Source organism: Aulonocara sp. 'chitande type north' Nkhata Bay, linkage group LG7 (assembly GCF_057382095.1).
Source record: "Aulonocara sp. 'chitande type north' Nkhata Bay isolate Kocher_YH1m ecotype deep benthic linkage group LG7, A_spYH_male_GT1.1, whole genome shotgun sequence".
In the NCBI taxonomy this organism is placed as follows: Eukaryota; Metazoa; Chordata; class Actinopteri; order Cichliformes; family Cichlidae; genus Aulonocara; species Aulonocara sp. 'chitande type north' Nkhata Bay.
The window spans coordinates 10,551,086-10,571,349 of NC_141350.1; positions in this window are offsets into that span (position 1 = coordinate 10,551,086).

Genomic DNA, 20,264 nt, shown 5'->3' on the forward strand with positions numbered 1-20,264 from the left:
ATATAGCGCTTTTCAAGGCACCCAAAGCGCTTTACATTACTACATTTCACAAACTCAAAGCACATATATTTGTCTCCAAAAACACCCAAATGTTTGTTTATTTATTTATCACGTACTGGACCATTATATCCTGTTATTTAAACATAGTATAGAAATTGCTCAAATTGCAGGAGAGAGACAACAATAATACCTGCTCAGATTCAAATTGGAGACGTTGTGGTGCACGATTGGCAGCTTAACCTATTAGCAACAGAAGCACATATGTTAAGTAACTCGAGACCCTTTGTGGGATTTTAAACAATGTTCAAACAATTTAAAATCTGAGGGATGCTGACGGTGATTTCAGTACCAGAACATGATTTTAGTGGACAGTTTAACAAATTGTGGGAAAGTTTCCTAAAAACTGGCTGAGTTATTTAAAAGAAACAAAGAAAAAAAAAAAAAAAAAAAACCACCCCAGAGCGTTATACATTGTTCCAATTAATATTATGAGTAGAGCACTTTATACAAGCTGGAGCTAGCATATTCTAGCTTATAGAATGTCCACTTAAGTCTACAGGATAAGAAGTTGTGTATAAAGGTTTTACCTCTAATTGATGCTTCTTAATGGGGCATCAGATGTTCAATCTGGATGAGGTGGAAAGCTGCAGCCATCTCATCCGATCTCTTCATTGAACAGTGAACATCATCCTGAAAAAGAATCTAATGCCAAAATGTAAACAGAAGATTGTGGGCAATGGAGGAGAAAGGTGGTTATTTGAAGAACAATTTGCATAAATGTGTCTACAAGAATGCAAAATCACCAGTCTTTAAAAGTGGAAACACTTTCATTGGAAAAGTGTGTGTTTGGGATATGTACATGGCCAATATGTCACATTTTAGTGTGGGTTATATATTTTTATTCTTTCTTAAAGGTTTTGCTAAAGCACAAAAAGAAACTGCTGGTGTAAGATTGAAGGCTAAGTTCTCTGGTAAGTCAAATGAGGCGAATGTGCTAAAAACTGTGACATTAAAGTTCCATTATTAGATTCACAATCCTTACTTGTTTTTAGAGAAGGAAATGGCTTTTTCTTGCATACTTGTGGTATTCGTTGGCGAGAGGGTCGTGTGCACAGTCACACACACAGTGTTTGTCAGAATGTAATGCAGTCTGTGAGTAATTTCTAACACTAATCGTGAAGATCTACAGCAATAGGGCAGTTATTCAGGCCTGTCAACACAAGCAGCTCCTATTTTACTTCGGACACACACGGAGGCCTCCAAGATTTACTTCCAATAGACCTGAACTGATTAACTAATCTTGATTACAAGAACTGCCACCAGGCTTGTGGTGCTCTTAAACAACTGGAGCAGAGTTAATTGTCAACAATTGTTACTTATTGATGATTAGGGATAAGGATCATTAATTAGATCTCAACTAGACATGTCAACAAGCCATTTAAGGATTTGAATAGCCTAAGAAAATTGAACTATACAGAAACACATCAGACTCAATCTTTTCCCCAGAGACGGTCATATAAGGCTAAGGCTTCTTTAAATAAAGTTGTTTGTGAATGGTAATCTGCATCATTCCTTTTCACGTCTATTACTCTTCTACATATACAAAGAGGCTTACTTACTACTTCTGTGTCAATGATTTGTGGATGGGTGGACACAAACACTATGGCAAGCATTCCGATAGCTCACGATACTTCAATGTTAGGAATCCATCGAGATATCGCGGCTGCTGTATCACATTACAAACGTGTGTTACTCATCATGGGTGTTTCTATGTAGCTGCATCACTGCAATGTAGTTAAAAAGAAAGCACACCCTCTTAACTCGGGGTTTCACATATCAGAACATAGTCAAAAATGAGAAATATGGGCCACACCAGATTCTGAAGTTATTAAAACAAAATCTCATGACATGATGTAGTACACCATGTCATTATGAAACAAAAGCTAAGTTAAAATTCTGATACATTGTGTGAAAAACTAAGTACACTCCAGGATTCAGTATGTGGCCAGGGCAGTAAAAAAAGAAAGAACCGACAATGCCACTTGAGGAATTGCACCTCAGGAATTATTAATCTAATGACTTTGTTACATAATCAGTTGGTAGTAAAAGCTCACAGGCAGGGAACAGGTGTAACACGTTACTTTCAATTCTTTATCTGACAATAAGTTAAAAACAAGCCTGGAGCTGCAAATAAATAAATAAATAAATAAACAAGTTAAAACCAAAAAAAAAGATATTAGATATTATTCTAGAATACATTTATTTATTTTAAAAAGTAAATAGATTAAATAAAATATCAGCTCCAATAAATAAATCTATACAACTATCTGGGAGGCAAACTACGGTGCCACTAAGGCCTAAGGCTACGTTCACACTGCAGGTCTTAATACTCAATTCCGATTTTTTGATCAAATCCGATTTTTTTGTCTGCTCGTTCACACTACAAATAAAATGCGACAGCAAACGCGCTCTAGTGTGAACGCTCAAAGCGGCCCGCATGCGCAAAAGAAGATGTCACACACAACGCGCTCTGTTTAGACCCAGAGCAACAGTATTGTTTGACTGATGGCCCTTAATATAAAGACTTCGGACTTCACGTTTCCCAATTTTTGCTTTAAGTTATTTTGTTATTTACATAATAATGTAAATAACCTAATAATGATCCTTATTGCTGTTTAAGAGAGGAGCGGTGCTTCAAAGGATAGCTGCAGATTTCTGTCAGAATCTGCAGATTATACAGTACAAATAAAATGTTTACGTTGTCTTCCCAACAGTTTCACTTACATCTACACTGGATGGCCAGGAAGCGTTCGCGATGTCTTCTCGGGCGCTTCTCTGGCGCTGATAATTGGCTTCAGTCTTGTGTCGGTGACGTAAAAGGCGGATTTAATGCGACTTGACCGTTCAAACAGCAGTCGCTTTCTAATACATCGGATATGTATCGGATTCAGTACCACATACGAAAGTGACCCAGATCGGATTTGAAAATATCGGATTTGCGCCGTTCACACTGTCATAGCATGATCGGATATGGGTCGCATAGGGTCAAAAAAATCGGATTTGATGCGCTTTCGCCTGCAGTGTGAACGTAGCCTAAGTCCTTGTCAGATGTGTCTCACTGCATTTTCTTGTGTCCCAACCTCTTCCATTCACATGTGTAAGTGTGGGGAGAGAACCTCACCTAACAAGCCTCCTAACAAGATGTCCCTACATTGACAAGTCACTTGTCTTCATTTGCTTATTTTTGTACTTATTTATCTTTCACTATTTTTTAATCCTCATTTTTACCTTATTTATCTTAATATCTTGTCTTATTTTTAATCCTTATTTATCTTTTTCCTTCAACCCTACCTAACTTGGCATTTGTGTATGGACAGCAAAGGAAGAATTTCATTGCACAGAGAAATGCTATTTCTTCTGTACACATGACAATAAACACTTTGAATCTTGAATCTACACCAACTAAAAGAAAAAAAAATAAGGAGAAACAAATTAAAGAAAGACCGAATTAAAATACAAAGCGAAAAAACATTATGGTTGTTATCCAAAGTCTGGTCTGCGATCTTAATGCTGTGTTTCTAATCACCATCATCAGGCACTGGGCAGCCAAATACAGCCATCAAACAGTCAACAAACACTAGGATAAGAAAGAGGTTTTCTAAACACACCAAATCTATTTTCAACATACAGAATCTATTTCAATACATCCATAACAACCACTGCAATCAGAATAAATCCAAAAAGCCAAGAGAGCCTGAACAATGAGGTGCAGGTGCGACTTATTATCAAAATTGGATTGGAGCGCTAGAGAAGGAGTTAAGGTTAATGCTGCATTCAAAAAGCACTTCTCGGGTGAGGAATATTTTTCACATGTTTGATAGCACTTTGATTTTGTTTTTCAGCCATTCTTTTGCAGATTTGCTGGTATGCTTGGGATTACTGTGAGTTGTATGACCCAGTTTGGGTCAAATTTTTGACTCTAGAATACTTGATATGGTATACTGATGAGTTCAGGGTCGACTCAATAACTGCAAGGTGCCCAGGTCTTGTGGCTGCAAAATAAGCCAAAATCATCGCCCCTCCACCATTTTCTTGACAGCTGGTATGAGGTGTTTGTGCTGTGTTTGGTTTTCTCTAAACATCTCCTATTTGGCCTTGTCTGTCCAGAAGACATTGTTCCAAAAGTCTTGCGGTTTGTTCAGATCCATCTTTGCAAACCTAAGCTGTGCTGGAATGTTCTTTTTAGAGAGAAGAGGTTTTCTCTTGGAAAGAGAAGTCATACTTGTTGAATCTAACGGACGCCTGATGCAACTTGAGTTTTTTTTGCAGTTTCTCTGAATATTGCACGGTCTGACTTCTGGGGGAATTTACTAGGACAGCCATGTGAATAATCTTTCTCACTTCAAAATGTTTGGAAATGGCCCTATAATTCTTCCCAGATTGAGGACCAGCAACAAGTACTTCTTTAAGATGGTTTGTTGGTGTTGATGAACACACTGCCAAAACTTCTACTTTTCATCATATGACAAAATATATTGGATCATGAAAATAAAACATCTATCGTTTCATATTATACGCTATCGTTTGTTTTGTGGTGTCGCAAAATACACTGTTTATGGCAATATTTTTTCATCGTTTGGATGGCGACCATGCATTGAACAGAATACAATCACGGCCAGTAAAGATGAGGCAGAACTAGGTAGCTCAAAAAAGGACCAGTCAAAAGAAATTCCTAAACGAGGGGCTACCTCTGTAGCCTGGACATACTTTGGTTATGAAATGTCTGACACAGACCAGAAAACATGCAAATTATGCCGCAAACCAGTCCCCACCACAGACTCAAACACAACAAACCTCTTCGAGCACCTATGCAAGAATCACGTGAAAGTGTGTGGAGAGAGTTTACGGATGAGAAGCAAAAGAAAAAGCCGTCAGATGCTCAAAATAAACCTTAAACTCAAACTTTAGAATAGTCTTTTCCACGCAGCACGCCATGTAATAAATACTCACAAAGAAAATGGGGGCCGTTACAACTTATATCTAAAAATATATAGTTTCATGCATCGTTCAAAACACTCAACTCCAGGTACCCGACGCCCAGCTGAAAACACTTCATACAAGTTGAGTTGCCTGACATTTACAGAAGATGCACTATTTTGTGATATATATTGTTATCAGGATGAGAATAGTCTTATATCGGGATATGAGACTTTGATCATGTCGCACAACCCTAGATGCCATAATTTCCTGATCATCAGGTAATCAAGTGCATTTGAGGCACAAGAGGCTGTTACTTACCCTTTTAATGCCTATGGATGCAGTAAGGGTGTTTTAACACACTGATTCTACATGTTTGCTGAGTTTTTGCTAAATAATAATATATATAAAAAAATTTTTTTAAAAAACATGCGTTACGTCCCCCCCCACCATGGTGGAGGCAAAGGTAGGAAGGAGACAGCAACACTGGACAACCACAATCAATGAAGGAGGAAGACAACAGAACAGTTAAGGATCAGGTAGGATTTATTGGTTGCTTGCCTTGATAGTCAAACTTAACAAAAGAAAAAAGGTGGGGGAGGAGGACTGGGCGGTTGAACCAAATCAAAGAAAGTAATAAAACAAAAAGAGGTCGAGAGCTCCCAGGGCCTAACTAAAAGAAAAATGCAAAACAAAAGGCCTACCTAGCTGCTCGACAAAAGGTCAGTGAAAACATACATAAGTGGCATCAACCGCATAACCTAGTGTGTCTAACAGTTTAAAACCTGCAACCAGTGTATAGGGTACCCCAGCTTACCTGTCCAGCCTCCCACCACACATAATACAAAGACGCCTGTTCACAAATGTTTGTCATAGCAGAAGCCAGCCACCCCCAGCTGGTCAGGAAGCTGCTCATTTGTAGTGATCCTTGGAGTGTGATTGGCCAACTGTGCCCAGACCAGCCAATAGATACATGGCAATCAACTTTGAACTGGCCAATAGGTGGAGGCTTGACACCTGTTAGATAAAAAGAACACAAAAGCAAAGCCACATCTCTTGGCACGTAACACCATGTATCATGTTGTTCATTTGAAATTGTATTTACATTATAAGACCTGGTAGAGTCCAGAATTTATTTTCTCTTTACTGTGTCCTAATATGTAAAACTTAAGAATTAAAAGACGGTGCACTTTCTTTTTACCGCGACCATGAACTTAGGCCCTATAAACTATTTTCTCTGAAATATATTCCATTCACTCTAATAGATGTTTATCATAACTCAATAGTCTGTGAAGGTTCTCAGTCATCCAGGTCATCGTAGTCAAAGGAGCTTGCAAAGAAAAGCGTCTGGATGTTTGACCTTAGAACTGAAGAAGCTTCTCGGATGAGAGGTGAAACGTCTTCAAGCAACTTAAAGAAGTCCAGACGCTTTTCTTTGCAAGCTCCTTTGAATAACTCAATAGTATTTTTAAAAAGTTCAGGGAAACGTTTTCACTGCATTAGATTTCAAAGGAACTGTTTTTCTTTTCCTTTTTGTAACTTGTCTTTGTTCCCACTGTGTGACTGTGTAAACGGATCTATATCATGAGTAATCCAAGAACACACACAGAGTTATGTATCCATGACTTTAGACGACATTACAAAGACTTACGACACATCATTGTTATGGAGACTCGCTTTTTGAAGTCCAATCACCATAATGTGATTTGATTAGTAAACAGATTTAGGTCCTCACAACACAGATAATACATAGACCACACGCACATATGCACACTCACCCCAGTAAAATACCACAAGAATGAATTTTTCTGACTAGCTAAGAGTCAAACAGTCACAGCTTCAAATATCAGCGTGTAGAACAAACAATAAACCCACAGTCCATTTAAAACCGTTTTCCAAACGCACAAACAAGTAGGCCCATTAGACTGAAAACTGTAGCAAAAACATACCTTCAGAGGCAGAAAGTGAGTACACAGAGGAAATTAGTTTGTTTTTTCCCGTCTGCACTCTGTTTATTTTGTGTTCTGAATTTGTTAGTGATTGGCAAGTGTCTAAGCGTGGGATTATTTGTTTATTTTTAACAGGAACATGCAACTTTGTGGTTGACAGCGCGACAGTCTCTGCAGTAGGAGTGAAGTGACCTGAAAGTAGAAACAGGTGGGCTGTATGGCGGCTGGGAGAAGAGCACGGGGGAGAACATTTGAGACACTGAGAGGTATTTTACTAAAGAAAAAGTACAGAAGAGCATATTTCAAAATAAGGACAGAACTGAAGCACAATTTGTTCCACATTATGGCTATACAAATACATTATATGTTGTAAAATAAATACTTTAATATATAAAATAGTGTTATGAGTTACTTTAATTTCTAAATTGGGTAATGTATAATGTGTACAAAGTACACCATTGTAATGTATTTGCTTTATTCCTTCCTTTCTTTCTTTATTACACGATATTACACTGTGAACAAGAAGTAAACTGAGGTTATTTTTGCATGAAATAACCAAAAGGAATCCACAACTTGCTCAGGTACTTCAAAAATGGTGTAGTTCAGTGTAAATTCTAGAGCTGCCAATATCAACAGCACTTTCTCCCAAACATTTATCTCTTCTGTGGAGGAGAGAGGTGCAAAGTACCGATTAGGAAAGGAGTGACTGTCCTAGGAAATGAATGGCTGTCATCTTGCAATGACTTGTAAAAATGAATGTTATTCAAAGGAAATTCATCAGCAGAATCAACTTTGACAAAAGTCCCAACTTGATTTCTGCATAATAACTTTGAACTTAATATTCTACAGAACAGTCGCTACATTTGGGGGTTTTTAAAAACCCTAACAATGCTTCTTTGTCACCTTAACATGTCGTTTCAGTGAAATTGAGCCAAACTCTAAAGACGTCATTTTTATTTGGCATTGCATCCAGACTAAATAGTCGAGCTGAAGTCTGAGATCTTGATAGGCCTTTGCATTCCTTTCTAGTGAAAAAAACATCTGGAGAACTCGTCTGATCAGACAACAACACTCCACTAAGGAGGAGGAGAAGACAGAGAGAGAGACTTGGAAGGATATAGTGTAAATTACACCTTCAGGGCAGGAGGCTGACGTGCAGCCTCAGATGGTCTGCAAGCCTTTGAACAAAGCATACTTAACAACGTTGTCCCCTGTGTAGTTTGAGTGTAGCCTTGACGTATGCAGCTGTGAGATATGGCACAGCTGTGTTCTGTGTCTTTTTATCAGGCAGACCTCTCCTCCCCCGATCAGCTGTTCGTATTTTGTAAAATAAATCCCAAGCATACAGTAATGGTTTAAACACACGAGTGGTTTAAATTACTGATCCCAGTACTGCTTACCTTAACACACATAATAATGAACAGATAGCTTTCAAACTTAAAAGACTGACAAACCCTTGTGTTATTGTTATATTCAGTAAACTCAACGTTAATCAATCAAATAAGAACCAGAGGCAACATACAATATGCAAGGCTTTCACTTAATAAACGTAATCTCATTAAATACTGTTGTTTTACTGAGTTTACAGAAGCTATCAAAAAGAGTCAGATGATGGGATCAGGCACAGGCAGACAAGGGGAAGTGGAGATAGGAAGCATGTGAAGTTTACTTCCTGTTAGGCTATTGTAGAAAGCGGTTTTCTTAGATCATTCTCTCTAATATTCATTTTCCCCATTCTTGCCACATGTGATTCCGATCTCTCCTTTCGGGCAATTAAAGATACAGAAACCCCAAGGGGAAGGAGAGGGTGGAGGGAGCAGCAGATAGAGAAACAGCAATGCCTGTGGCCCTGGATTTACTTCAGAGTTCTCACAGCTTATCAAACATCACAGTTCACTCAGTGAGGGCCTTGTCCCCTGAGGCCCACATTCATAAACACTGAGACTGGGTCCCTATAAAGATAGAGTCGATGTTTGACATGCCAGAGTAAACAGATGTAGGCCTGGGTTTAGTGAACAAATACCCTACAAATGGATGTAAAAATCCTAGAGAAAACATTTGGAATGCAATAAAATAATATTTCTTGAATTTAGGGAGGTTCCATGGAAGAGTCATCTGTCTACATACTCAATACATTTTTTTTATGTTTACTGTATTTGTGTAGCCTGTTTAGTAAACATGATACTAAACACTATTATAAGGTGTGTGGTAAGTGAGGTTGCATTGCGACTTTTCAGTTTTCAGCCTGTTAGCTCTCTGCATTCCCCAAATGAGTCATTTTAAATCACTGTTTTTGTCTTGAGATGGCTTCAGGATGAGCATGAGAGAGGGGCAGACAAAGGAGGAAAAGCACGAAACAGAAACAGAGATGGATTCACCTCATTCCTCAGACCTTCCACTGATTTTAACAACTACCACACGCAACTTTCCTCCCTCCTTTTTTCTTTTTAAAAAATCTTTTTTTTTTATCAGCAATGCCTTTTATTGACTCCTCTTAAAGAAATGCCAGAAACCAGAATTCCTTCCCTTCCCTTCACTGGAACTTTGAAGAGACACGCCAACATAATTCAGACCAACTTTAACCATATGATCATATTACCGATACACCATCAACTCTGCTGTTATTTCTAATCTTCTTTACTGCACGGCTGACTTCTCTGTTTAGACAGTCATTATAATGCTTGTGTTCCACACCTATTCATTATAACAATGGAATGCATTTACACGACTTTCAGAGGAACTCATTGATGAGAATATGTATGCCAGTGAAGCGTGAACTTCCCAATTCCCAAAAGTGTATCTCAGGTGTGATTTTAATTCATTTTGGGGAACCCGAGTGTCAATAACTGGTGTTGGCTAGCCTGCTGGCATCCATAAATCACTCTATTACAGTATCTAAAAACAATTTAAAGCAATTAGGAGCAGTTAAGCAATTACCACCACGTTCTGATAATGGTGGTGCCTCTTTATCATTACCAAGGAGTCCATTTCTAATACAGTCACAATCTATGCTGGGGTGACTCAGTAACTAAGTTACTTCCACTATTTTAACTGACCAATTTTGTCTAATTGGAAACAATTTTCAGCAGTTAGGAGTATCAATAAAAGTCAAGCCACTTATAAAGCAGTTCAGTGGGGGCACAGCATAGAGGCACATGAAGTGTTGGGTGGAAGGTTGCCAGACGTATGAGTAATTACTGGTTTTCTGTGTGTGTGTGTGTGTGTGTGTGTGTGTGTGTGTGTGTGTGTGTGTGTGCGCGCGCGCATCTGTAAGCATTTGTGTAAAGACATTTGTAATAAGGCCCTCAGAGAGTGCCTAATGTGCCACCTGACTGAACAGGTCAGAATGTGCCATAAAAACACCCTCACCTTCATTAAGCCTATGAGCGTTGAAGGCTGCTGGATCCTGCACTCTGCCTGCTACCACACAGCTCACGCCGTCACTGGAGAGGAAATGAGGAGCGATCGGCACAATGACTCACTGTGATTTGGAAGTGGCAATGGGACAAGCCAGAGATATATGCTAGGAGTGGTGGCAGTGCTCATTAACCTGCAGGGTGTTGGTGGTGAAACAGGAAGCAGCTTGTAGCCGTTGAGCTGCTGTGCATATAACTGCGTATGGGACAGATAACAGTGGCAGCCCAGTGCTGCAAATATGGAATTTCACTCACTGGTACCAGTCCCCTATTGCTCTATGTCAGCACACCTCCCTCTTTCACACCGTCACAGACTGGTAACAGCAAATTGTGTCATGCAACAATAATCTCTAACGGTTCATTGCATGAACACAGATGGAGTACTGTGTGGAAAAACATACTTTGTGTGAATAAACCTGAACAGCTAAATCCTTACCACTTCAACGGATGAATTCAACCTGAATTCCACTAGCAAATTCTGTAATGTCTTTTGTTTTAACTGGATCCTCTTTGTGAATTTTTCTAACACTTTGACAGTCAGTGACAGTACACTCCCTGACTTTGACGCCCATAAAGAGTAAAACCAGCAATAAACAGACAGGAGAGAAGTAGGAGGAGAGTAGAGAAAGGGTAACACAGTGATAAAGTTTGGAAAATGAGACGCCTTATCTGCTTTTCATCTGCAGTAATGGTCGTTAGCTGAGTTTGTGCTAGCTTGCAATAAATTTTTAACCTTTCAAATCACAGGGTCATTTCTTAGAATTCGTAAGGAGACTGTTAAATAAATCTAAAGGGTTTTATTTTTTTCCACAGGGTATAGCTCATTATATTGGAGCAGCGGAACTGAAACCAATACCATATGGCTGTTAAAAGAAGAAACTCGATTAGAAAGCTAAAAGGGTCACATGAAGGCACTGGGTTTCAAGGGTGAGATATGCAGACAGAAAAGAGTAAGACCGAAGGACAATAGACTTTGGGTTCTATATGTTTATTTGGAGACAGAAGCTAAGTGACTTTAATTGTTTCTCAAATATTAAGAAATTAGAAAGCAAGGGGACTGGTATGGTATGGTATACACATATGTTTAAAGTACGGTAACTTTAAGCATATGTCTATCGATTAGGATAAACCTATTTAGTTTAAATAACAAATAACCTTCTGCTAAGAGTTAAATGAGTTGTTTTATATCTCCTAATTTACCAATAAGATCAGAAGACAGATAGAATATAAAACTGGAAACGTGTAAAAATCCACCCTATAGCCTAAACATAAACCCTTGCAAACATGGGTAAATTTCCTCCACCTATCCCAACCCTACCCCACCTTTTGCCCCCTTCACCCCTTCAGTCAGACCACCTCAGAAACTGTCTCTACTCTGTGGTCTAACCCCTTGGAAGACCAGAGCATGAATCATGACCTCACTCTTGTTAGCTAATCACATCACAAAAAACAATGACCCCTGTAGGAAGCAAGACTTAAAAACCAGGAAGTTCAGATAGAGGGATAGCCCAAGGGTAGTAATCAATCATTGGGTGTCTAGTGTGAGGTCACCTGCATGTGTGTCTGTGCATGCTTAAAGCAGTCATTGCTTGAGCTTATTTTGGAATCTAGGTCTGTTTAAATCCCTTAATTTTTAGGATTACGTCTACAAGATCTTGTCAAATCCTTGTAAAATAGCAAAATGAGTAGCATAGAGCATTTGTGTTGCCAGGTAACTGCTGGTTAGGTTTGGTCTTACTGAAATTCGGACCTATTTTGATAGTAGACCTCATAGTGACAGATATAAAGTATCAGGAAAAATACTTCTTGCTCAAACTATTATTGTTCCATGACCTTCATTCCTGTGATTTGTGAATGTGATATGACCCTTTGTTTCCAAGGTTACAGCATGGCACCATCCAATTAGTGGCAATGTTTTGATTGACAGCTAGATGCACTATAGGAAGCTGATATTCTCCCAGCTTCACACCATTCTCTTCCTCTGACAGAACAGGGAATCTAGGGGAAAAATGTTTCATATTTTCTTCCCCTTGTCAGCACACTCTTTTATTCACTTACTTTTGATTTACTTTCAAAAGGGCTGCTTCCAATTTAAATGTCAATGATTCGTGCATTTTTTGGGGGGTAATTTCTTGCATTTTTTAATTGCATTTTACGACTAAAATTTGGATGAGGTCGCTGTTGTATGAAGATGCAAAAATACTGTCATCTAATCCTTTAAAATCATTACCCAAGCATATTGTAGTCTCATGAGAGACAGTATTCACCTTTAGAATTCACAGTAAAAGTAGAGCAGATTTCTTCAATCCCACAATCCCTTAGGGCAAAACAGAAGAACACAGGCTGTCAGCAAAGAAGAAAACAACCCATCCTAGGCCCTGTGGCATGTGTCATTATTTAGAGTTGAAATAGATTAATTCCCTGTACTGACTGGTGTGAAAGATCATATTTAGCCTATACAGTGGTAATATATCATAATAATATGGAATGCACTTCAGTTGATTAGCTTCCTGCCTTCACACACACTATACAGGTCCAAAATACAGGGAAATATGCTTGTTTTTCACAGAGAATGGCTCTGGGAGTAATTATAGTGTTCATGTTAAGTCATAGGCAGCTTGATACACCACACCTGTTCCACTGACACATCGGCTAAATGAAAGAGGAAGGCCTGCAAATGCATATTCTCCTGCTGTTTTTAACTATGTGTACGAAGCGCCCTAACCCTCTGTCTGCCTCTCGTTCTTTCCCCTTAAGCTGTCTTTGAGTAGCCTTTTGTAATGGGTAGATATGGTTAATGTACCGTGTCACTGCATGTGACATACCTTCCTTTCATCCTACTTCTTTACTATACAGAAAATATATACATTATGTGCTTTTGGAGCAGATTGTTTTGATAATGTCTCCATTACCGTCAGGTCTTGTGCAGTTCTGAGAAAGCACGCATCAATTCACTTGTCCAAAATAAGGTTAAAAAAAATAAAAACACAGATCCTTTTTCTGCACTGAGTCACATAGTGAAGTATCATTCAGAATTATGGAAAACACCCAGTTATTCAAGGGTTTTTTATTTATTTTTCACTCTTGTACTGCAGAACAATTCTCAAGGCATCAAAATTATGAAATAACACAAATAGTAGTCAAACAGTAGTAAAGAAAGTGTAAACAAAACAAATATATGTCTTAAATTTCAGCCACATTTTACTTTGATTACAGCTCTGCACACTCTTGGCATTCTCTCAAGCAGCTCCGGGGATTGTTACCAGCAGCACTTCAGCTTTGGAGAAGTTTATCTCCACATATGCTGAGCACTTGCTGCCTGCTTTTTCCTACATCTAAACCATCTCAGCTGGATTTAGGTAAGGTGATTGTGGGGGTCAGGGGATCTAATGCAGCACTTCTTTATTCTCCTTACATAGCCTCAGGGTGTGTTTTCTGGTCATTGTCCATTGAAAACCAAATTAAGCACAAACCAGACTGCAAGATGTGTTGCTGCAGTATGAAAACCGTATCTATCGCTTTAAATTAAAAATATGACACACAAGCTGCCTTGTTTAAACTTTTTGGACTGCATGATAAATGGATGGATAAATCTTTTTTGAGCTAATTAAAGAAACAACGCTAACTAGTAAGATTTACAGAGAGAAACTGTTAGTACTTTTGAACAGAGCTACGATAGATGTTCCTTATTTCTAAAGTCAAGCTAAATTGATCAGCTGGTTAAAAAAGAAAGAAAGAAAAGGAAATCTCTCATGGCATAATTTCAAAGCCTAGATAAAAAATTTTCATGTATTTAGCTCTGGCACTAATATTTTTGTGGTTGAATCTTAAAAAGCTGACAAAAAATGTGATCAGTATATTTAAGTGTGGTCGTGACTCATGCACTTAAACAATGGCATCCATTGTAAGCCAGTCTAAACTATAGATTTTGTGTAACTGTAGCTTGGCAGTTGCGGCCCAGAATTTTTACTCCTATATAAAATTTAGAGTTTATCAAAAACAAATGTTTACCCTATGCCCTGGCTACAATTTAAACCTAAAACCACATGGGTTATCCATATTATGAGTGTCTGTATATTACATCTATACTGCTTTCTTAAAGTCATGAAAGTAAAGCATTTGTTATGATATGCTGCATGACGTGAAGCTCTTTTTATTAGCCAAGTTGTACAATGTAAAGAAAATACCGTCACGGTATGGTACATTACTAACTTTCAGAGGTCTTTGGGGAGGAGTCCACAAATGATTCCCCATCTCCTTTCCCAGCAGGACATGTCAAGGATTATAGAGCTCTGTTGTGTTAGAGCTGTCTTTGGGCTGTTGACAAAATATCTATGCAGCACCCCTGGTGACTTCAGCTGCACAAGTTTTGTAGACTGTGTCAATGAATGTCAGTGTTGTAAACCTGTTTTCATGGACTCAGTCTCGTCCTTAGGCCAATGAATTTTATGTTTACCTTTAAAAGGAAATGGTCTATTGACTGCCTATCCCGAAGAGGTGGCATTGTTTCTCTGGGCCTGGGGAGTGACTGAAAGGAATGAAAGGACAGATGGACCCAGGAAGAACTGAATCCTTTGATGTCTGGTTAGTGATAGAGCTTCAGGTTGATGTGTTTTGATGTCGGTGAGCTGAACTGAGCCTGTCAGGTCAAACTCAGAGCATGCAGTCAAACTCCAAGGATACACTTTGAACACTGTAAAATAGATATTTTATTAAAGGATTCTACAAATACATATACGTTCATATATTTTCTGTATTTGATTCCAAAGGACAGTCAAATTACTTACCAAATTTTAAAGTGCTGTATTTGTTGTTTTAATAAGAACGAGTTTACCATTTACACTTTATAGCCTCGGACTCAAAAATGCAGAAGCCAGAGTTGAAGTCCTGCTGCTTTGTTGTTTTCACATCCAGATGTTGACTTCAGGTTTTCATCTTTGGATGGCGATACTCCCCGATGTTCTTTTTAAGAGCATGCTAAACATACATGCTAAAGATAAAGCAGTAGTAAAGGAAAAAAACAATGCTGCTTTTGTCCTAGTCATAAAAGCGAGCACACACACACACACACACACACACACACACACACACACACACACACACACACACACACACACATATAGTATGCAGATTGAAAAGACTCCCCTGATGATGCCCCAATTAGGCCTGACCACATGGAAGCTGCTGAGTGTGAAATTGAAAAACATGGATAATAATATAATGTTAGTACTCTTACTTTCAAATACTATTAGAGCATGACCAGAGAGTCCCCATACAGGCAACTAGTCCCAAGTAAAGACCTCTGACACCTACAAAGCAATGACTCAGCGTGGTGCCGTTCCTCATAGATATGACGTAAAGTATGATCTTTTTGTTCTTCTTCATCATCATCGTCAGCTTTAAAATGCAATAAATACAGAAATGTTTAGAACCACTGGAATGAAGCTTACTGCACAAACTCATTTAGGCAATACAATAAGTGATACTTGAACAAAGAGGTAATTACCCTTAAAATGCTCCAGCTTAGAACATCCAGCATTCAAGTGGTTCATAAAATTGCAACACAGCTGTTGCTTGGCCACAGTTTTACTCATAAATATGAAACTTTGTTGTGGAAAATGGGTATGAAATCAATTAGACAAATAATTAAAGTCAAGGAGAAAAGACTAAAGTTGTTTTTTTTCTCAAGAGCGATTTGACAAAATCAGAGAGGAAGTGCAAGCATGTGTACCGAGGGCAGAGATTGACAAAATAAACAGAGTGAAACAGTGTCTTATTGATTTCAAAAGACTCAGAGGGTGGCATCATATTTCATGATGTTCAACACCCTGTGGACAACACAACTAAACACAAATTAGATACTAAGCCAGAGTTTACAGACAATCTGTTTGTGACTTAGTATTAATGTATAATATCTAATAGAAACATAATAAAACATGTTTCCTTTTCCAAATGTGTCCTGTTTCCTTTGGAGATGTTATCCTCTGTGAATTCTCAAGGTTCTAAAAACAAAACCAAGACAAATTTCATCTTCTCTCCTTTTATTTCTCTCTCTTGTCCAAGTTATAGAAGCTAGGTCAAAATCATGGTTGCAGCTCAGATGGCTTAGAACATCTCCCTGGCTTTGGTCTTCAAAGAGGCCCCAAGAGAACCACAATTTTTGCCTCTTTTAACCTTCCTTCCCCTCGTTTGTCAGAGAACCACTCTGCTGACAGCAGACCCACTGCACTGCTCACACTGTCAGTTGTGTGATCCCCTAGCCAGAAGGTTCACATCTCGACACCTCCGAACCACTATTTCCCAGATTCGATCTAATTATCTGACTGTCTTCACTAAGTCACTTTGGCACCAAAACTGTTGCTTCTTCTGTATTCTACCTCTCAGGATTAAACCAAAGGGACTGACCGAGACAGCCAGAGTTGCCCGCTGGGATTCACGAGACCTCTGAGGCCCCAAACACTGATATACTGTTCTGTCATCTCTTTCTGTCTTGTTATATTCCAACTGTCTGTCTGTTCCCTGTAGGAGTTGGGGCGTGCCTCCTAATGTGTATTTAAAATCCCGTCTGCCCTGTCACCACATTGTTAGGATGATGTCTGCACTGCCGTTTTGCAGGGCGCTCTGTTTTGATTTGATGACAGTAGAACCACTGGTGTATGCTCTGCTGGGGCCTACAGACTCTGTGTCTGTCTGCTTTTTATCCCTACATCCATCCTGTTCCTCCATCCCACCACTCCTCCACTCCTGGGGTTTATGTCTATTTTTCCCCTATTTGTCGCAGCTTGTCTTGTCATAACTCACACTGGCTATCTGATGACACAAGAACACAGAGGACAAAAAAAATATTTCTGTGTGTCTGCGCGTGTAGACTCAGCATCTTATTACACCATAATCAGTAGTGTAGCAGCCAACAGCAGGGAGCAAATCACATTAAGATAATTGGGAAACACTTCATGTTGGACAGCTGGGGCTGTGCTGGATTGATTAAATAAATTTGGTGTCACACAGAAAAAAAACAGCCTTCCTAGATCTAGAATCTCACTTGGGTGTGTGCATTTATGTGTGCGTGTGTGTGTGAGTCTGTGTTTGTAGGTGCATATGTGTGCTGTGCATGCAGGGATAAAAGACCCAGGAGAGAAACATTCTGAAAAACAAGAAAAAGGTTCTTTCGCCTGCAAGTTAAAAACACACAAAGAATCAAAGCTGAAATGGTACACAGCAGAGAGAAAGTCCTCTTCTTCCTTTGGGAGAAAAATTGCTACACTGACAAATAAGCAGTGCTTTGTTTGTCATCAGCACGGAATTCTCCTTAGCGACCACTAGATGTCACTATTATCTCTGTGTCAAATTCCACTCAGACATGCTGCTTGCTGACATTGTTTGGCTCTCAAAAGATAACACTTGCCAAATCTGTGTAGACGGCTCTTTTTAACACAGTTCCCTGAATGTGTAACTAGACTTGTCTCAAAATGATAAACTGATTCGATAATTACAGCATAACTGTTTATTGTGGCATGTTAGGAAACACACCTTTATCGAACACAAGCAAAGCAGCGTAGGCGTGAAGGGGATAAATGTGCAACTTTTGCCTTCTAAGGTCACCTCATTTCCACTGATGTGAGGCCACAGTGTCTTAAACTAAGAGTATGCAAATGAGGAGCAAGTAATCAAAGTTCAAACTGAATTGTTTAAGAGTTCACTGAACTGGAATAAAAAGATGTGCAGGAAATTACTTCAGTTTGTCATTGCTGTGGCAAATTAGGCAAGGACTGAATAAATGGATTACAAGAAATGGGTGGGTGTGTGTGTGTGTGTGTGTGTGTGTGTGTGTGTGTGTGTGTGTGTGTGTGTGTGTGTGTGTGTGTGTGTGTGTGTGTGTGTGCTTGAGTGAACTATGTTTTGTGTGGCTTTGGAATCATGTGCATGTGAGCATGCTTTAATTTATCCGTACACACAAATATGTTTTTGGGTTTTTTTTTTCGTCTGCATGGTTTTGACTAGCGAGATGCATGGCATAGCTTGGCATTTTTTAATGGCGTACATTCTACTCCTCCCTGTGTTGTCATGGTGATGTGTCCCTTCCCAACCTTTTTTTAGATAGGTATGCAGGGTCTGTTCCTTCTTTGCAATCTGACACACATAATGCAGAGCTACCATGAAGTCATAACATATTAAAGGTTCAGTGAACAAGTACACAGCATATATGTGGACCAAAATTCAAAACTTCCTTGCCCTCACTTCATGAGGATGAGCTAAACTTATGCACAAGCTTGTAAAATACTTGATGTTAAACCTAAACAAACCTTGAAGGGATTTGAATTTTAAAATAGCATTTCTCTTTGAGGTATTTACAGAAATTTAGATATTGCTCACTCAAAGTTTTTTTCTTTTTTTTGAACTGTCCACCTCGCTCCACCCCACAAGGTGGTACATAACAAGGTAGAACTCCCATGCCAGGCATTTGTAATCCATTAGGAGAAGAAATGAGGACCTGGCTGCTGCCAGGACTTTAAACACCCAACTGATCTTATTTAGATTTAGTCAAGGAGAGGAGAAAGGAGAAAGGAGCAGTCTGGATAGACAGGCTTTACGGTCTTATCTGCAGCCTGTGCTAACATCCACTTTTCACACTTTCTGTTCTATCTGCTGCCGACATAGACATGTAAACACATGCACACTGGTACAAGAGAACACACACGCACACTTGAGGACACGGTTGATAATAGAAACGTCACTGTATGATTAATTATCACATGTATTGGAAATGATTTTGCACAGATAATATATTTACCGGAGCAATGAATTGTCCAAGCTGCTCTGTGTGGCTTACATGAGTGTAGCATTGATTTGTTCATTACTGGTGTAGACAAAAGAACAATTATTGTCCCAATGTTAGCATGCACAAAATTCAACACACCTGTAGCGACTCTATTATCTCAGTTCATAGCCGTTTTTCCTATTTACAATTTCCTGTTGTTTTCTGCAGCTGAACACAACCTTTGTCCCACACAAACACACACATTCCCATTCAGCAAAAAACCCTTAACACGTTATTATCAAGGCAGACAAAACAAACCATTTTCCTTTATGAGTGGTTTCCTATTACATTTCAACGGGAAGCAAATTAGGGTGAGGAGACTGTTGCTGATGAGAAGTGTGTGTCTGGATGCCAGGTGCAGTGGAGTGCTCGTTTTGCATATCAGAGAAGTGTGATTATGAGTAGAGCCATGCATATTCCACATTAGTGGACGTAATGACCGAATGAGGTGTGACTAAATGAGAGGTTACCCCGCACACACACACGCACACGCACACACACAGTTACTTATGCAGATAGACACATTAATACACACGCAACTTGCAATAAACTTGAAAAAACACTGTCTACTGTATGCGATGAGTGCAGGGTTATCAGTAATGGAGCAGACCAACCGAGAAAACGCGACAGCAATGGATCCACATCTCCATAAAACCTGTTCTCTCCTTACTGCCCCCATACATATTCAGATGGGCCGACTGAAGCCGTGCCACGTCGTTAGCAAATGAAAAGTAGTTTAGCATGAGAATGAGCCCAGGGGTCACAGGAAGAGAGATGCACAGACACAGAACAAATTCCACTCGGCCTGTAATTGGCACAAGGGGAAAAAGGAAGCACAGGACAATGAGGGAAAGAGGAACTTTTATTTAATTTATTTTATAAGCATTACATTCATAATGCTGCCTGTAACTGGACAGATTTTTGTAAAGAACATCTGTTTGCATAATAGAGGCATTGTTGCTAGACTGAGCCATCTGATATTGAAATCACGGTGGCCTTGCCTTGCAGGGCTTCATATTCAGGTAAGATGATACATTTGCATCAGCAATAGATATGGGTTCTCATTTGACACAACAACTCACAACAGTTGTACAATACCGATAA